Below are 13,080 nucleotides of genomic sequence, written 5' to 3'. Positions count from 1 at the left end.
TTATTTTGGCACATAGTGCAAAATTCAAAGAAGAATTTTGAATGCCAGTATCCTAGATCGTTTTAGGAAGTGTGAATTAGCTACATTCACCTATGAATGCGAAAAGAATCATTTTTTTTTATTTCATCCCTATCTGTAACCTAGCAATGTGAGTGAATCTGAGCACTTTCTTAAAATTTAGACCCTCTTCTATAATTCAGGCACCTAAACCCAGTGTGACCCAGCAAAAACATGTTTGTTTTACAGAAAGTATATTTATTTCTTTGAAAATCTGTGGCTTCCAAGAGACAATGCATGGATCTTGCTGGGAAGAAGTGGGTGGACAATATAAACCAGCCTCACAGCAGAAGTGAACTTCATTTATAAAAGCGTTTTAAAGTCCAGGATTCCTGAAGAATGCAAAAGAAAGCTCTTTTTATTAACCTTGTAGGCACATAATGAAAAGCCCCCTCAGCACAGTTGAAGTGGGATGTAAAGAAGCGGTGCTGAACTAAAAATGTAGCCCACGGGGTGTCCTTCCTAGACAAAAAGGGAACAGCGGGGATAAGTAGAGGAAGTGGGTGTAGCTCTCCTAATTGCCTCACAAGAGACATATGCTCCAACCACCATACGGTTGTTCAGCCAGGAAGTGCAACACAGAGATGAGTTCAGCATAATACCTTTGAGCTGAAACAGGGAGGAGAGACACATTTTGCACACATCTTCACCCCATGAAAAAAACACCCCTCCGCCATTTCAGAAATGTTTTTCACTCACCGGCACTCACAAGGAGCTCAGCATCAGTACCATTTTACAAATCCATGGAGCAACCACGCTAGAAAGGTGGGTTGCATCCTTTGTTAGTCTGACTCAGAGTAGACACATTAAAATGGATGGACATGACTGATTTATGTCCAGTATTTTCCACAGGTCTTAGTTGGGTATAGTCCACTGTGTACAGATTTGGTAGATAGTGAGGAGTTGCAAAGGGCAACCAAAATGTTTGAGAGGCTGGAAAAATTCCCCTTTGATCAAAATTTACAACAATCAGGACTTTTTTAGCTTAGGAAGAAAGGGCAACATGATAGAAGTCTATAAAGTCATGCATGGCATGGAGAAAGTGGGTAGAAAAAAAGTTTTTCTCCTTCACTCACAATGCTAGAACCTAAGACCATCCAGTAAAGCTGTAATCTCCTGGTATGCCCCATGGAGGACCTTAAGGTCCATAAATAGCAACACCCTAGTGGTCCCGGGCCCTAAGGAAGTCAGATTAGCCTCAACCAGAGCTAGGGCCTTCTCAACACTGGCTCCGGCCTGGTGGAACGTTCTATCTCATGAGACCAGGGCTCTGCAGGATCTGATTTCTTCCCACAGGGCCTGTAAGACAGAGTTGTTCTGCCTGGCCTTTGGCTTGGAATCAAATTGATCCCCTCCCCCTATTCCTTTTCCCTTTCTCCTTCTGTGGTGGAACTCCTATTTGGGGACTTCCTTGGCCTTTTTCTGGCCCACGTAGGACCAGTCTGGATAGCTGGCCTTGGTGAAGATTTGACGTATTCATCCTCAAAAAAGTTTTTGATTTGAGCTCCTACTGTAATGTGGCTGCATTTTAATGTTGTATTTTAATCTTGTTTTTAAATTGTATTTCAGTCAATTGTTTTTAGTGTTAGCTGCCCTGAGCCTGGTCTTGGCTGGGGAGGGCAGGGTTTAAATAAAATATCATCATCATCATCATCATCATCATGGAAGGTTCAGGATTTCCTTATACAGTGCATAGTCAAACTGTGAAACTCATTCCCACAAGATGTAGTGATGAGTACCAACTTGGGTAGCTTTCAAGTAGCCTTTGACAATATTCATGGAGGATAAAGCAGTCAGTGGCTACTAGACACAACGGCTGTGTTCTATCTCTGCTTTCAAAGACAGTGACATCCTGGGAATCACAAGTGGGGAGAGGGCCACTAAGCTCATGCCCTTTGTTAATAGAGACATCTGGTTGGCCACTGCGAGAACAGAGTACCACACTAGATAGGCCTTTGTCATGATCCCGCAGGGATGTTCTTACATTCTTAAGAAAAGGAGATGCATCTGTGTTGCCAAGGAAACAAAGCAGATACTGGGCCTTTCGGGGCTGGGCTATGGGCATCAGTCGAAAGTGAGCCATAAATCCAGAGCCTTGAAGTAAGTCAGGATTCTCCAGTGTTCGAAATTATCCAGGTTCAGGCACATTTTGCACCTGACAATGAGCCACTTGCGACCAAATGAAGGTGTCTGGGTGCCAGGATGGCGCCTGACATCACCAGAAGATGCATGCCCGGGGATCACTGGATCTTGACTGTTTTCACACACTAATACCACATCCTGTTGAATTCTATCAGTCATATTTTATCTGCAAAATCAGAATGAATTTCAGGAACCAGAATGCTTTGTCTGTGCAGCCTGAGCAGGAACAGTGAACGACGTTATAGTTAATTGTTGTCGCTTGTCTTCACTTACCCCATTTTGGCAACTGTAACCTTGGTTTAAGGAGCCATTTAGCCCCAGTTTATGTATCTGAGTTTTTAACACGGCTCTGGACTGTAGGTAAAAACCAAGAAACTGGTTCAAGAAACAGGCAAGTGGTCTGGGAGACAGAAGAGGAAGTCAGCACTGGAGAACAAGCCATGAGGCCTGATGGGGAGCAAGCCAGGTCAGAAGAATAACCAAGTGTACAGGAACATACCAGAGGCCAGGAAAACCCTTTTGCTTAAGCAATGCTTACCTGGAAGAAGAAGTCCTCTTCTACTTTTTCATGTCTATGTCTATGAGAATCCAGTTGCCAGCCTGTGGGGTGGAGTTAATTCAGGGCACTGAAGGTATTTCACCACACAGCTTATACACCCAGCAGCCCCTGACACCTCTTCATGTATGGTCATTATATAGTTCAGTCACTAGGTGATACAGGATTAAAGTATAGAGTCGCACCTTGTTGTTGAACACCTTGGTACTTGGACGTTTTGGCTCCCGAACGCCACAAACCCATAAGTGAGAGTTCTGGTATGCAAACATTTTTCAGAAGCCAAACGTCCGACACAGCTTCCAATTGAGTGCAGGAAGCTCCTGCAGCCAATCGGAAGCCGCGCCTTGGTTTTCGAACCGTTTTGGGAGTCAAACAAACTCCTGGAACGGATTAAGTTCAACAACCAAGGTACAACTGTATCTGGATGGAGTCAGGAGTTCCCAGCCATTGTGATGTCCTTGTTTAAGTGAGCTAATAATGGTCTTGTCTAGCTTCCTGGTAGCATACCCCTCAATTGTCCTGATTAATTGGGACATCCCGTTTTGGGGGTCTGTGATCCTACGTGAGATCGTGGCCCCGAAAGATGCATGTTTTGGGGTGCCATGCTCTTGTGCAGGTCAGTGTGACCCTGACAGTCTCACATCCTGGTTTTCCTCTGGGACATGTTAGGGGGTATGTGATGGGTGTATCCTCTAAACTTTCCATGACAACTTTCAAATGTGCATCTCCTTCAAAGCAACAGCTATTTCTGGAGGGGTCAAGTGAATTTCAGGGGTGGGAAGCACACACAATCTCGCCAATCCTCCTCAAGGCAAAAAGGGTTGGTGGTCACCATCAGCCGCACCTAAATAAGCCCCAGAACTGGGATGGGTAACCCTTTTCAGCCTGTGGGCTATGTGTCCTTCTGAAAGGAAAGCCACATACCAATACCAGATTGGGGCAGAGGCAAAAGTGGGCACATTAAAGGGGGAAAAGAGTGACTTCTACCTTTGTGTAGAAAGATAGTTTCTTTGCACATCCCTCTCTCCATCCTCCATCCAGGCAAGCCAGAGGCATTATCAGAGCTAAAGGATATAACTCAGCCGTGCAAATCCTTTGTGGGGCAAAGCAGGGCTAGTGAGACGTGTGTTCTAGGGGAGAGTTACAAGGCCCAGGCAGAGAGATGTGGAGCCACATTCATCCCCTAGGACTAAGGTTCCCCAGACCTGTCCTAGAATGATGTAGCGTCATTCCAAGAGGCTTTATTTTTGGAACGGGTGGTGGGAATGGTGATGTTTCTTAGCAGCTTGGAATAACACTGCATTGCAAGGTGGTATTATTGGAAAATAAAAATGGCAGCCACCAGCTGAAGGAAGGCAGCAGGATTGCCAGACTCTGAACAAAAATCTGGGAAATGGTTATGAGAACATTCAAAAACTGGGGATAATGTCCACCTAATTTGGAAAATTACAGTTTTTAGTGGCTTCTCATTAGTATTCCTGAGTGTTTCATGCCAATCTGTATACGAATCTGCAAGGGTGTTTTCTGTTTTCCAAATGTCAGGGATACTTTGTCGTAAAACCATCCAAAGCAAACATCCAAAAGACTGAAACAAAACCCTACATCTACTCCAAAACCCTCTTCCTGAAAGAAGAAAGCAGCCTTATATCTAAGAGCATCTAAAATAATAAACAGATAAGCTTAGTACATTCTCATTTGACCTTGTCTGGTTTTGACTTCCATTTATTTAGGTTTTTTAAAAAAAAGATCTGCCTTTCTCTGCTAGATTAAAGAACCCTCCACTCTGCCATTCCCTCTCTTTCTCTATAGGTACTTATGCACTGCAATCAGGCTACCTCTTAACCTCCCTTTTGATAACCCAGCTTTCATGCTGCGGCAGTTCATATTATCTCCAAAATGGAATATGACGAGCTTGCAAATATAGTTAAATACAAATTTGCTTTTCTGAATGTAAACAAATATTTGCCAACAGGGCTTCCCTTTCCCCCCAAAGGCATTCATGTCGCTCTTGTTACAAGACAGTGATGTAGTATTAGAGCACTGAGCTCGAGGGCATGTGTGTTGCTTTGTAGGCAAAGAATAACAACACATCTTCCCACCCTGCCCCTCTAGGAATTCACTATCTGGATCACACCGCAATGCAACAGATGACAGTAATTCCAGGGAAGATACAAATAGAAAAAGGAAAAGGGGGAAAAACAAACCCACCACATACTAGGAATGAAGGAGAAAATCTTTCTTTATTTGCATTTTAATGAGAAACTACGTACTTAATTCATACAGCTCGAACCAATATGCAAACCAGAACACAGCAATGCATACAAAAACAATGTCATTTCAATGGGTGGGGCAATATAACCCCCTAGGGGCAATTATTACTGTAAAGTATTCTAATGCCATGGTCTGAGGTCTGACTTCAAATATTTCCCTTCTCAGCACGTGTTGCGGTGAGACTTGAAGACTGACCTTCTGGTTGTGGGTGGGTCTATTGGATAACGAAAACACCCAATTGGTAGGTCCCTCATTGCTAGGTTTAATCTGGCCAATGGGGTGCAGTCTAAATGGATCGAGGGACCTAGAGCTTCCCAGAGCTCTGTCCCAGAGCTTCCTCTTTCAGCTCGTGCATTGGAACACCTGCCCACCTCTCCCTAATTTTAGGGCATTTGGCACTTGACCTTGCTATGCCATCATGTGTTGTCTGTCGTTGGGACAGGGGCATGGCAGGAATTTCCCCCACTTGGCTGATGGGCTGTAGCCATTTGGGTTTTGCCTGCTGTGTAGCAATTCGTCACAACTTGTAAGGTTGCGGATAGGCACTGGTTCATGTGATAGGGATGGGAGAATGGTCTCGCCATCCCTATGTGAAGGGTATTCCATTAAAGGAATCCAGGGACTCAACTTGGTTTGGTTAACCCCCGAAAGTAGGTGTTGCCCATGCCTGAGTCCAGGGGAGCATCTGGGCAGTGAACAGAGTCTGTTCCCAGGCTTTTCACCTGCCTCAGGTGTTCAAAATGTCACAACCAAGCACAAAACTTTGGCATCAGTTTGGAGGGGATTCAGAATTACGGGGTTACAAATTAATGAACAGAACATAATGAACTGTCACTGTGAGAACAGAATCTGGACAAGAAATGCAAGCATGGATCTAGAAAATGAAAGAGAATATCTTGTTTAGTTATTATCCTTCCATGCTCACATTTGTGAGATCAGCAGAGGACCATCCTTTGCAGCTAAAACTTCGAAGCTAAGACGAAGGGGCTACCTTTGAAGGTGACCCGGAAACTACAGCTAATCCAGAATGCAGCAGCTAGACTGGTGACTGGGGGCGGCCGCCGAGACCACATAACACCGGTCTTGAAAGACCTACATTGGCTCCCAGTACATTTCCGAGCACAATTAAAAGTGTTGGTGATGACCTTTAAAGCCCTAAACAGCCTTGGTCCAGTATATCTGAAGGAGCGTCTCCATCCCCATCATTCAGCCCAAACACTGAGGTCCAGCACTGAGGGCCTTCTGGCGGTTCCCTCACTGTGAGAAGCCAAGTTACAGGGAACCAGGCAGAGGGCCTTCTCGGTAGTGGCGCCTTCCCTGTGGAACACCCTCCCACCAGATGTCAAAGAGAACAACAACTACCAGGCTTTTAGAAGACACCTGAAGGCAGCCCTGTTTCGGGAAGCTTTTAATGTTTGATGTATTATAGTATTTTAATATTCTTTTGGAAACCGCCCAGAATGGCTGGGGAGGCCCAGCCAGATGGGCGGGGTATAAATAATAAATTATTATTATTATTATTATTATTATTATTATTATTATTATTATTATTGAAACAATAATGCAGGATGCTTTAAGGCTAACTGGATTCCCCCGCCCGTTGATATTAACCCTTTTCTCCCCCTTAAAAACAATAATCACAATAATCATAAAACATTGTTTTATGAGGAAATAAGTATTTATTTACATAGTCTAGTTCTAGATACAGAAGCTTACAGGAACAAAATGAAGGCAGGTTTAAAAGTACCACGCTACAAAAGTACAAAATTTAAATTCTAAAATGGTGTTCTAAGCTGACCATGTATGCATGTCTGAGAATGCATTGTCAGCTTAGAAGCATGATGAAGAAAGTTGAGGCTGTCCAAGCAGGAAGGAAGTATGCAGTGTTACAACTTCCTGCCAAGACATACAAAGTAAGTGACCTCACAGAGTTTTCTCTAGCAAATTTACAGGAAAGCTCTTGTGAGCCTCAGCCCCTTCATGGGCCTGTCTGGCAAAGCACGGGTTGTTGGTTTGGCCACAATAATATCCCACAAATATGGCCTTCAGTATGACCTGGCAAGGCTTATCTTCTTTTCCTAAATGCAAAGCTGAACTGGACAGATTCCTCAGTCTCGAGGCAGAACCAGTCTGCTCATTCCAACCTCCCCCCACCATCTGAGGGATCAGGTTGACTGACAGGGCCGTCTTACCCATAGGTGCTAGGGGTGCAGGGCATCCGGGCACCAGGCTCTCAGGGAGCCGGGACGGGCTCTTCTGCTGTGGGCAGCTCTGCGCCGGGAGTTCAGGGGCGACCGAGCCAGCGAGACGCTGAGGTGGCTAGCCGGCTCCGCCCTCCTGTGCACCTGGGACTGGGCAACCTGGGGGGGGGGGCACACCGGGCCGATATTTGCACCCGGACGCAGCATATGCTTAAGATAGCCCTGTTGACTGAACAGGGTTACTGTTCTACTGCAGGGGAAGGGAACCTCAGGCCTTGGGGCCAATGTAGCCATCAAGGTCTATCTGCCCCTTGGAAATCTTACCCTTACGCACACTACCTCCCTCACTGACCCTCTTTTGCACCCTGGAGTGTTTTTGCCTGGCTGAGATGTGCCCTTAGACTCTGATTATGCTTCCGGCGCATCTGGAAGGATATTTGTGTGAAGGGTTCCAGTTACAGATAGGTAGCCGTGTTGGTCTGCCATAGTCAAAATAAAAAAATTCCTTCCAATAGCACCTTAAAGACCAACTAAGTTAGTTCTTGGTATGAGCTTTCGTGTGTATCTGAAGAAGTGTGCATGCACACGAAAGCTCATACCAAGAACTAACTTAGTTGGTCTTTAAGGTGCTACTGGAAGGAATTTTTTTATTTTGTGTGAAGGGTGTGAGCCTGCCCTGCAAAGGTAAGATTTACATTCCCCACCCCTGCCCTGTCCCCATTCAGTCCCCCTATCAGAACAGTTGTGCACCCAAGAAAAAACACTCATTAAAAGCTGCTCAGATTGTTGCAGCCTTTCAATGGGAAATGCTAAATATTTTACAGAATCCTGCCTGGTCAACTGACAGAGTTCATATGTCAAATTAACTTCTGGGGTGGGATGGGAAACAGAAAACAACATCAACAATATGACCTATATTTAGATCACCTCAAAGTGATTTGCAGTGAGCAATCCCTCTTCTTAAAATAGCGTGAGGCTCATAGCAAGCCGTTCCCAAACATCTTCTGAAGAGGAAAGGCTAGTAACTTCATTAGTTCCATTATTTATTATGAATCCCATCCCTCATCCGCCCCAATTCCATTGTAATATCCTACCTGGTGGGAAGTCGCAAGCAAATAAAGAGACAATGCCATCAGGAGGTTTCTCTGCCCACCCACCCCTTCCTCAATTTCTGCCTGCAATCATCCAAACACACAAAATATCTTATTGCATTTGATATTAATAGCAGCATGGTGTTTGGCTATTGAAAATCCATATGGCTGTAATATTTACAGTTATGACAGTGTAATAAGTCACAAAGGCAACCTGCTGTTGGGGACTCTGCAGCCAGTGCTTTGCTTGCAAGCAAAGCTACTGCGGGCTGGGAAAGCAGAGCATGGAAAAGGGGAGTTGGAAACAGCTCTGATTTGTGAATTCTTTGTCAATTGACCTGTTTAAAAATGCATGGCCTGCCCCATTCTGAAGACACAGAGCAAGGAGCGTCTTTCAGTTCTCTTGTGCCTGTCCAATCACTAAACAATACCCAAGTGTATAGTTAGAATACCCCTCAAAAGTGATCACTGTGGGAACGATAGCTGTCAACTTTCCCTTTTTTTGTGGGAAATTCCCTTATTCCAGCACCATTTTCCGCAGCTTCCCGCTGCTTTCCCGGATTGTTAGATATCCCGTAGACTGTCCCCGGGACAGGTGAGGCTGCTGGTCCCCTATTTTCAAATCTGAAAGTTGACAGCTATGGTGGGAACCAGTGGAGGTTGACCTATTAAGGCAAACCGAGTACTGTCCTACCAGCATCGCTCTGCGCTCACCTGTCTGCCTTTCTTCCTTACAACCAGCCCAGAGCCCGACTGTCCATGAGGCAGGGTGAGGCAGTCACTTCAGGTGTCAGAAGCCCAAGAGGCAGCACCTCTGCAGCTACGCTGTCTGCCCCACTGCCTCCGCTGCTAGTGGAAAAGCAGCACCATTGGCAGCAGTAGCGTCTGGTGAGATCTCATGAGATTTCGGGGAGATATTGAGAGATCTCATTGGAACCCAATGCTGCTGTTGCTTTGCATGCACCACTACACAACCCATGTAAGGTACACAGTGGCAGTGCAGCAGTGTGGCACGTTCCTGTGTTGCCCCAGGCAGTGGAATGGAATGTGCCACCCTGCAGCTTCCTCCTCAGTTTCAGGGTTGCCTCAGCAGCGAGGAAGAGGATAGTTGCAAAATTTGAATGAGTTGGTTCTGCCTGTTCTTGGGTCTGGTGCCACCTACTGTTGGCCTCCCTGCCTTTTGCTCCACCAGTCCCAATGGACACCATCCTCCACTAGATGCAACTGTGTTGTTATCAAAATACCTTTGGTGTGGTGTGTTACCAATTGCAGCAGCACATATGCACCAATGGACTTTGGAGGAGGAAGTTCTTATTCTAAATAGAGCCCCAACTCTTCAGTTCTATGATTCTATTACAGTGGTATCTCGGTTTAAGAACTTAATAAATTCTGGAGGTCTTTTCTTAACCTGAAACTGTTCTTAACCTGAAGCACCACTTTAGCTAATGGGGTCTCCCGCTGCTGCCACACCGCCAAAGCACGATTTCTGTTCTCATCCTGAAGCAAAGTTCTTAACCCGAGGTACTATTTCTGGGTTAGTGGAGTCTGTAACCTGAATCATATGTAACCTGAAGCGTATGTAACCCGAGGTACCACTGTACATTTATTCAGCCTATAATCTGTGTAGTAGTGTATGCAGATAGCTGAGTAGTGTACATGTACAGTTATTGACATGTAAGATTCAATGAGTGTACAGTTGGTGTATACAATAGCTGAGTACATATCATCAAGTGTACACTCTCTCACACAAATGCTTGTACATGTTCAGAGACAGCTTGTACCTGTCTTCAGTGTAACGGTGGTGTATCCAGTGTTAGTCAAAACTCAAAACCCCAAATGTTCCTATGGACCAAAGAAATTTGATGAGCCTTATCAGCATGGCTCTTAACAGTTGTTACTTCCCAGCATTTTGGAGCTTGAGTGACATATAGCATGTGGATCAAGGGAGGTAATAATAGTGGTCTATTCTGCACTGGTCTGACCCACCTAGGGTACTGTATCCAGTTCTGGGAATCACAGTATGAAAAGGATATTGACAAGTTGAAACCTGTGCAGAGAGTGACAACCAAGAAGATTAAGAGTCTGGAACCCAAGTTTTATGAGAAACCATTGTTGGCAATATTTAGCCTAGAGAAGAGAAGTCTGAGAGGTGCATACCCCCCAACATTTCTCAGATGAAAATAGGTACATTTTTCACTCCTCGGACCAACTGACACTCTTCGACCCCCCCCCCATTTTTTGGTCCCAGCTCCTGCCAACCTAGTAGTTTGAAAGCACATCAAAGTGCAAGTAGATAAGTAGGTACCGCTCCAGCGGAAAGGTAAACGGTGTTTCCGTGCGCTGCTCTGGTTTGCCAGAAGCGGCTTAGTCATGCTGGCCACATGACCTGGAAGTTGTCTGCAGACAAATGCCGGCTCCCTCGGCCTATAGAGCGAGATGAGCGTGCAACCCCAGAGTCGTCTGCGACTTGACCTAACGGTCAGGGGTACCTTAACCTTTACCTATCACACGGTAAACCTTGCAGCCCTCCTGCCTGTGCCCACAGAGACCTGAACAGAACATCTCCAGTGTTTATCACTCACATCCTCCTGCGCTCTGCAAGCAGAACTACTGGGGCTTATCAACCTGCAAAAGTTTCCCCAGAACACACGTGGGTCTTTTCTTGGAGTGGGGAGGAAAGGAGAAGAGAAAGCAAGTTGAAACAGGATTGGTTCCTCCTCTAGGGCGCGGTGGCCTTTTCCGGAGGACAGTTTAATCTTTTTAGAAACAGATGAGTATAAGACTCAATAATCCGGTAATGCCAACGGTGGATGAGAAGAGAGGGAGAGAATTTCAATAAGGAAGGAATACAGGAGAAGAGCCCCAATTGCTGCAGTTTCTTCTGCATGTCTCCAGAATTTCATGCTGACAGATTTAGGCCTATGTTCCTTGACCTATATTTCTCAGTGAATGCCCATACTGGGCAACATCTGAAAATTCTCGAAACAAGGACCCTTCACACCTGCAATGGGCGGTGGGATTGTTCCCATAAGCTCTGCCTGCATGTTCAAAAGTTCCCAGCACATCCTGGAAGAAGACTCAAGCATACCTGATAATAATAATAATAATAATAATAATAATAATAATAATAATAATAATTTATTTATACCCCGCCCATCTGGCTGAGTTTCCCCAGCCACTCTGGGCGGCTCCCAATCAGTGTTAAAAACAGTACAGCGTTACATATTAAAAACCTCCCTTAAGATGTCTTCTGAATGTCAGGTAATTATTTATCTCTTTGACATCTGATGGGAGGGCGTTCCACAGGGCGGGGGCCACTACCGAGAAGGCCCTCTGTTTGGCTCCCTGTAGCCTCACTTCTCGCAATGAGGGAACCGCCAGAAGGCCCTCGGCGCTGGATCTCAGTGTCCAGGCTGAACGATGGGGGTGGAGACGCTCCTATTATTATTATAATAATATTAGACGCTCCAATAATAATAATAATAATAATAATAATAATAATTTTTATTATTTAAATTTTACCCATCTGACTGGGTTGCCCCAGCCACTCTGGGTGGCTTCCAACATATATAAAAACACAATAAAACATTGTTATATAGAGGTTGTATAGTTACTTATCTTAACTCCATACTGTCCAACATTTATCCAATAAAAAAGGGACAGCGAAATGAGCGTCGCAACCCCAGAGTTGGCCATGACTGGACCTAATGGTCAGGGGTCCCTTTACCTTTACCATACCCTCCAACATTTCTCTGGTGAAAATAGGGATATCCTAAGGGAAAGTGGGACATTCTGGGATCAAATCAGAAACTAGGACGGCTTCTTTAAATCCAGGACTGCCCCTGGAAAATAGGGGCACTTGCAGGGTCTGCTTAAGGGTCAAGTAATGGGAGTAAGTTCATTTTTATTGATCTACGCATAGAAGATCTGACAATTAATAACCAAATTGTATAAGTATAAGCAGGTGGGATTGAATTAACATCTATGCGGGAAGTATCATTCAAATTACCCAGGTGTGTAAACCGCCTCATTCTGTTACTCCCCAGCCAAGAACTGGGAGGAAATGTTCCCTCCTTGCTGAGTGAACCCAACCTGTCCAGCATTCGCCAAGGTCTGCCCACTAGGCCTAAAGGACACCCTTTCAATCCCCTGCAGGCTGAAGCCTGTGCAAGGTAACTCAAATGTGCCCCATATCTCATAAGGCCTCGGGGGGCTTGCCAATTAGCTTCTGAAATTTTCGTATGTGACTGAACCAAAGATACCAAAAAGAAATGCAACAAGGTGTTCAAATGAACCCTATAGTAGTGAGCAGGTGAAAAAGAGGAGTCCCTGGGGCCAAAAGGGGATTCCTCCCACATCCTACAGTCCCAGAAAAGTGCAACTAAAACAACAAAATACCTGCCTGATCACACTCATCCACTGGACACTGGGCTCCAATGGCTGCCAGTCTCCCTCCCTTTGTCTTATCCCAAAGGTGTGGGAGAGGGGGAGAGAGAGAGAAAGAGAAATTTGCCCCCATTGAAAAGTGGGAGCAGCAAAGTGATTTGTTTATTTCATTTATGAATCACTTCCCATGAAGCATTCTAAGAGATTAACTATGAAAACATAAACGCCTCACGAATAAAGCGTATATAAAAACAATATCAAATTCAATACTGATACAGAATTGCTTATAACTTATTAAACAGCCTGTGCATGTAAAAGCAGATGAATTATGTCAAACATTCAAGGCAGGGGGCGGGATGGAGTGTTTGACAGAATC

This window comes from Podarcis vaucheri, assembly GCF_965113315.1.
Source record: "Podarcis vaucheri genome assembly, chromosome: Z".
NCBI lineage: Eukaryota > Metazoa > Chordata > Lepidosauria > Squamata > Lacertidae > Podarcis > Podarcis vaucheri.
The sequence above is the reverse complement of the archived record's forward strand: the minus strand, read 5'-3'. Positions refer to the sequence as shown.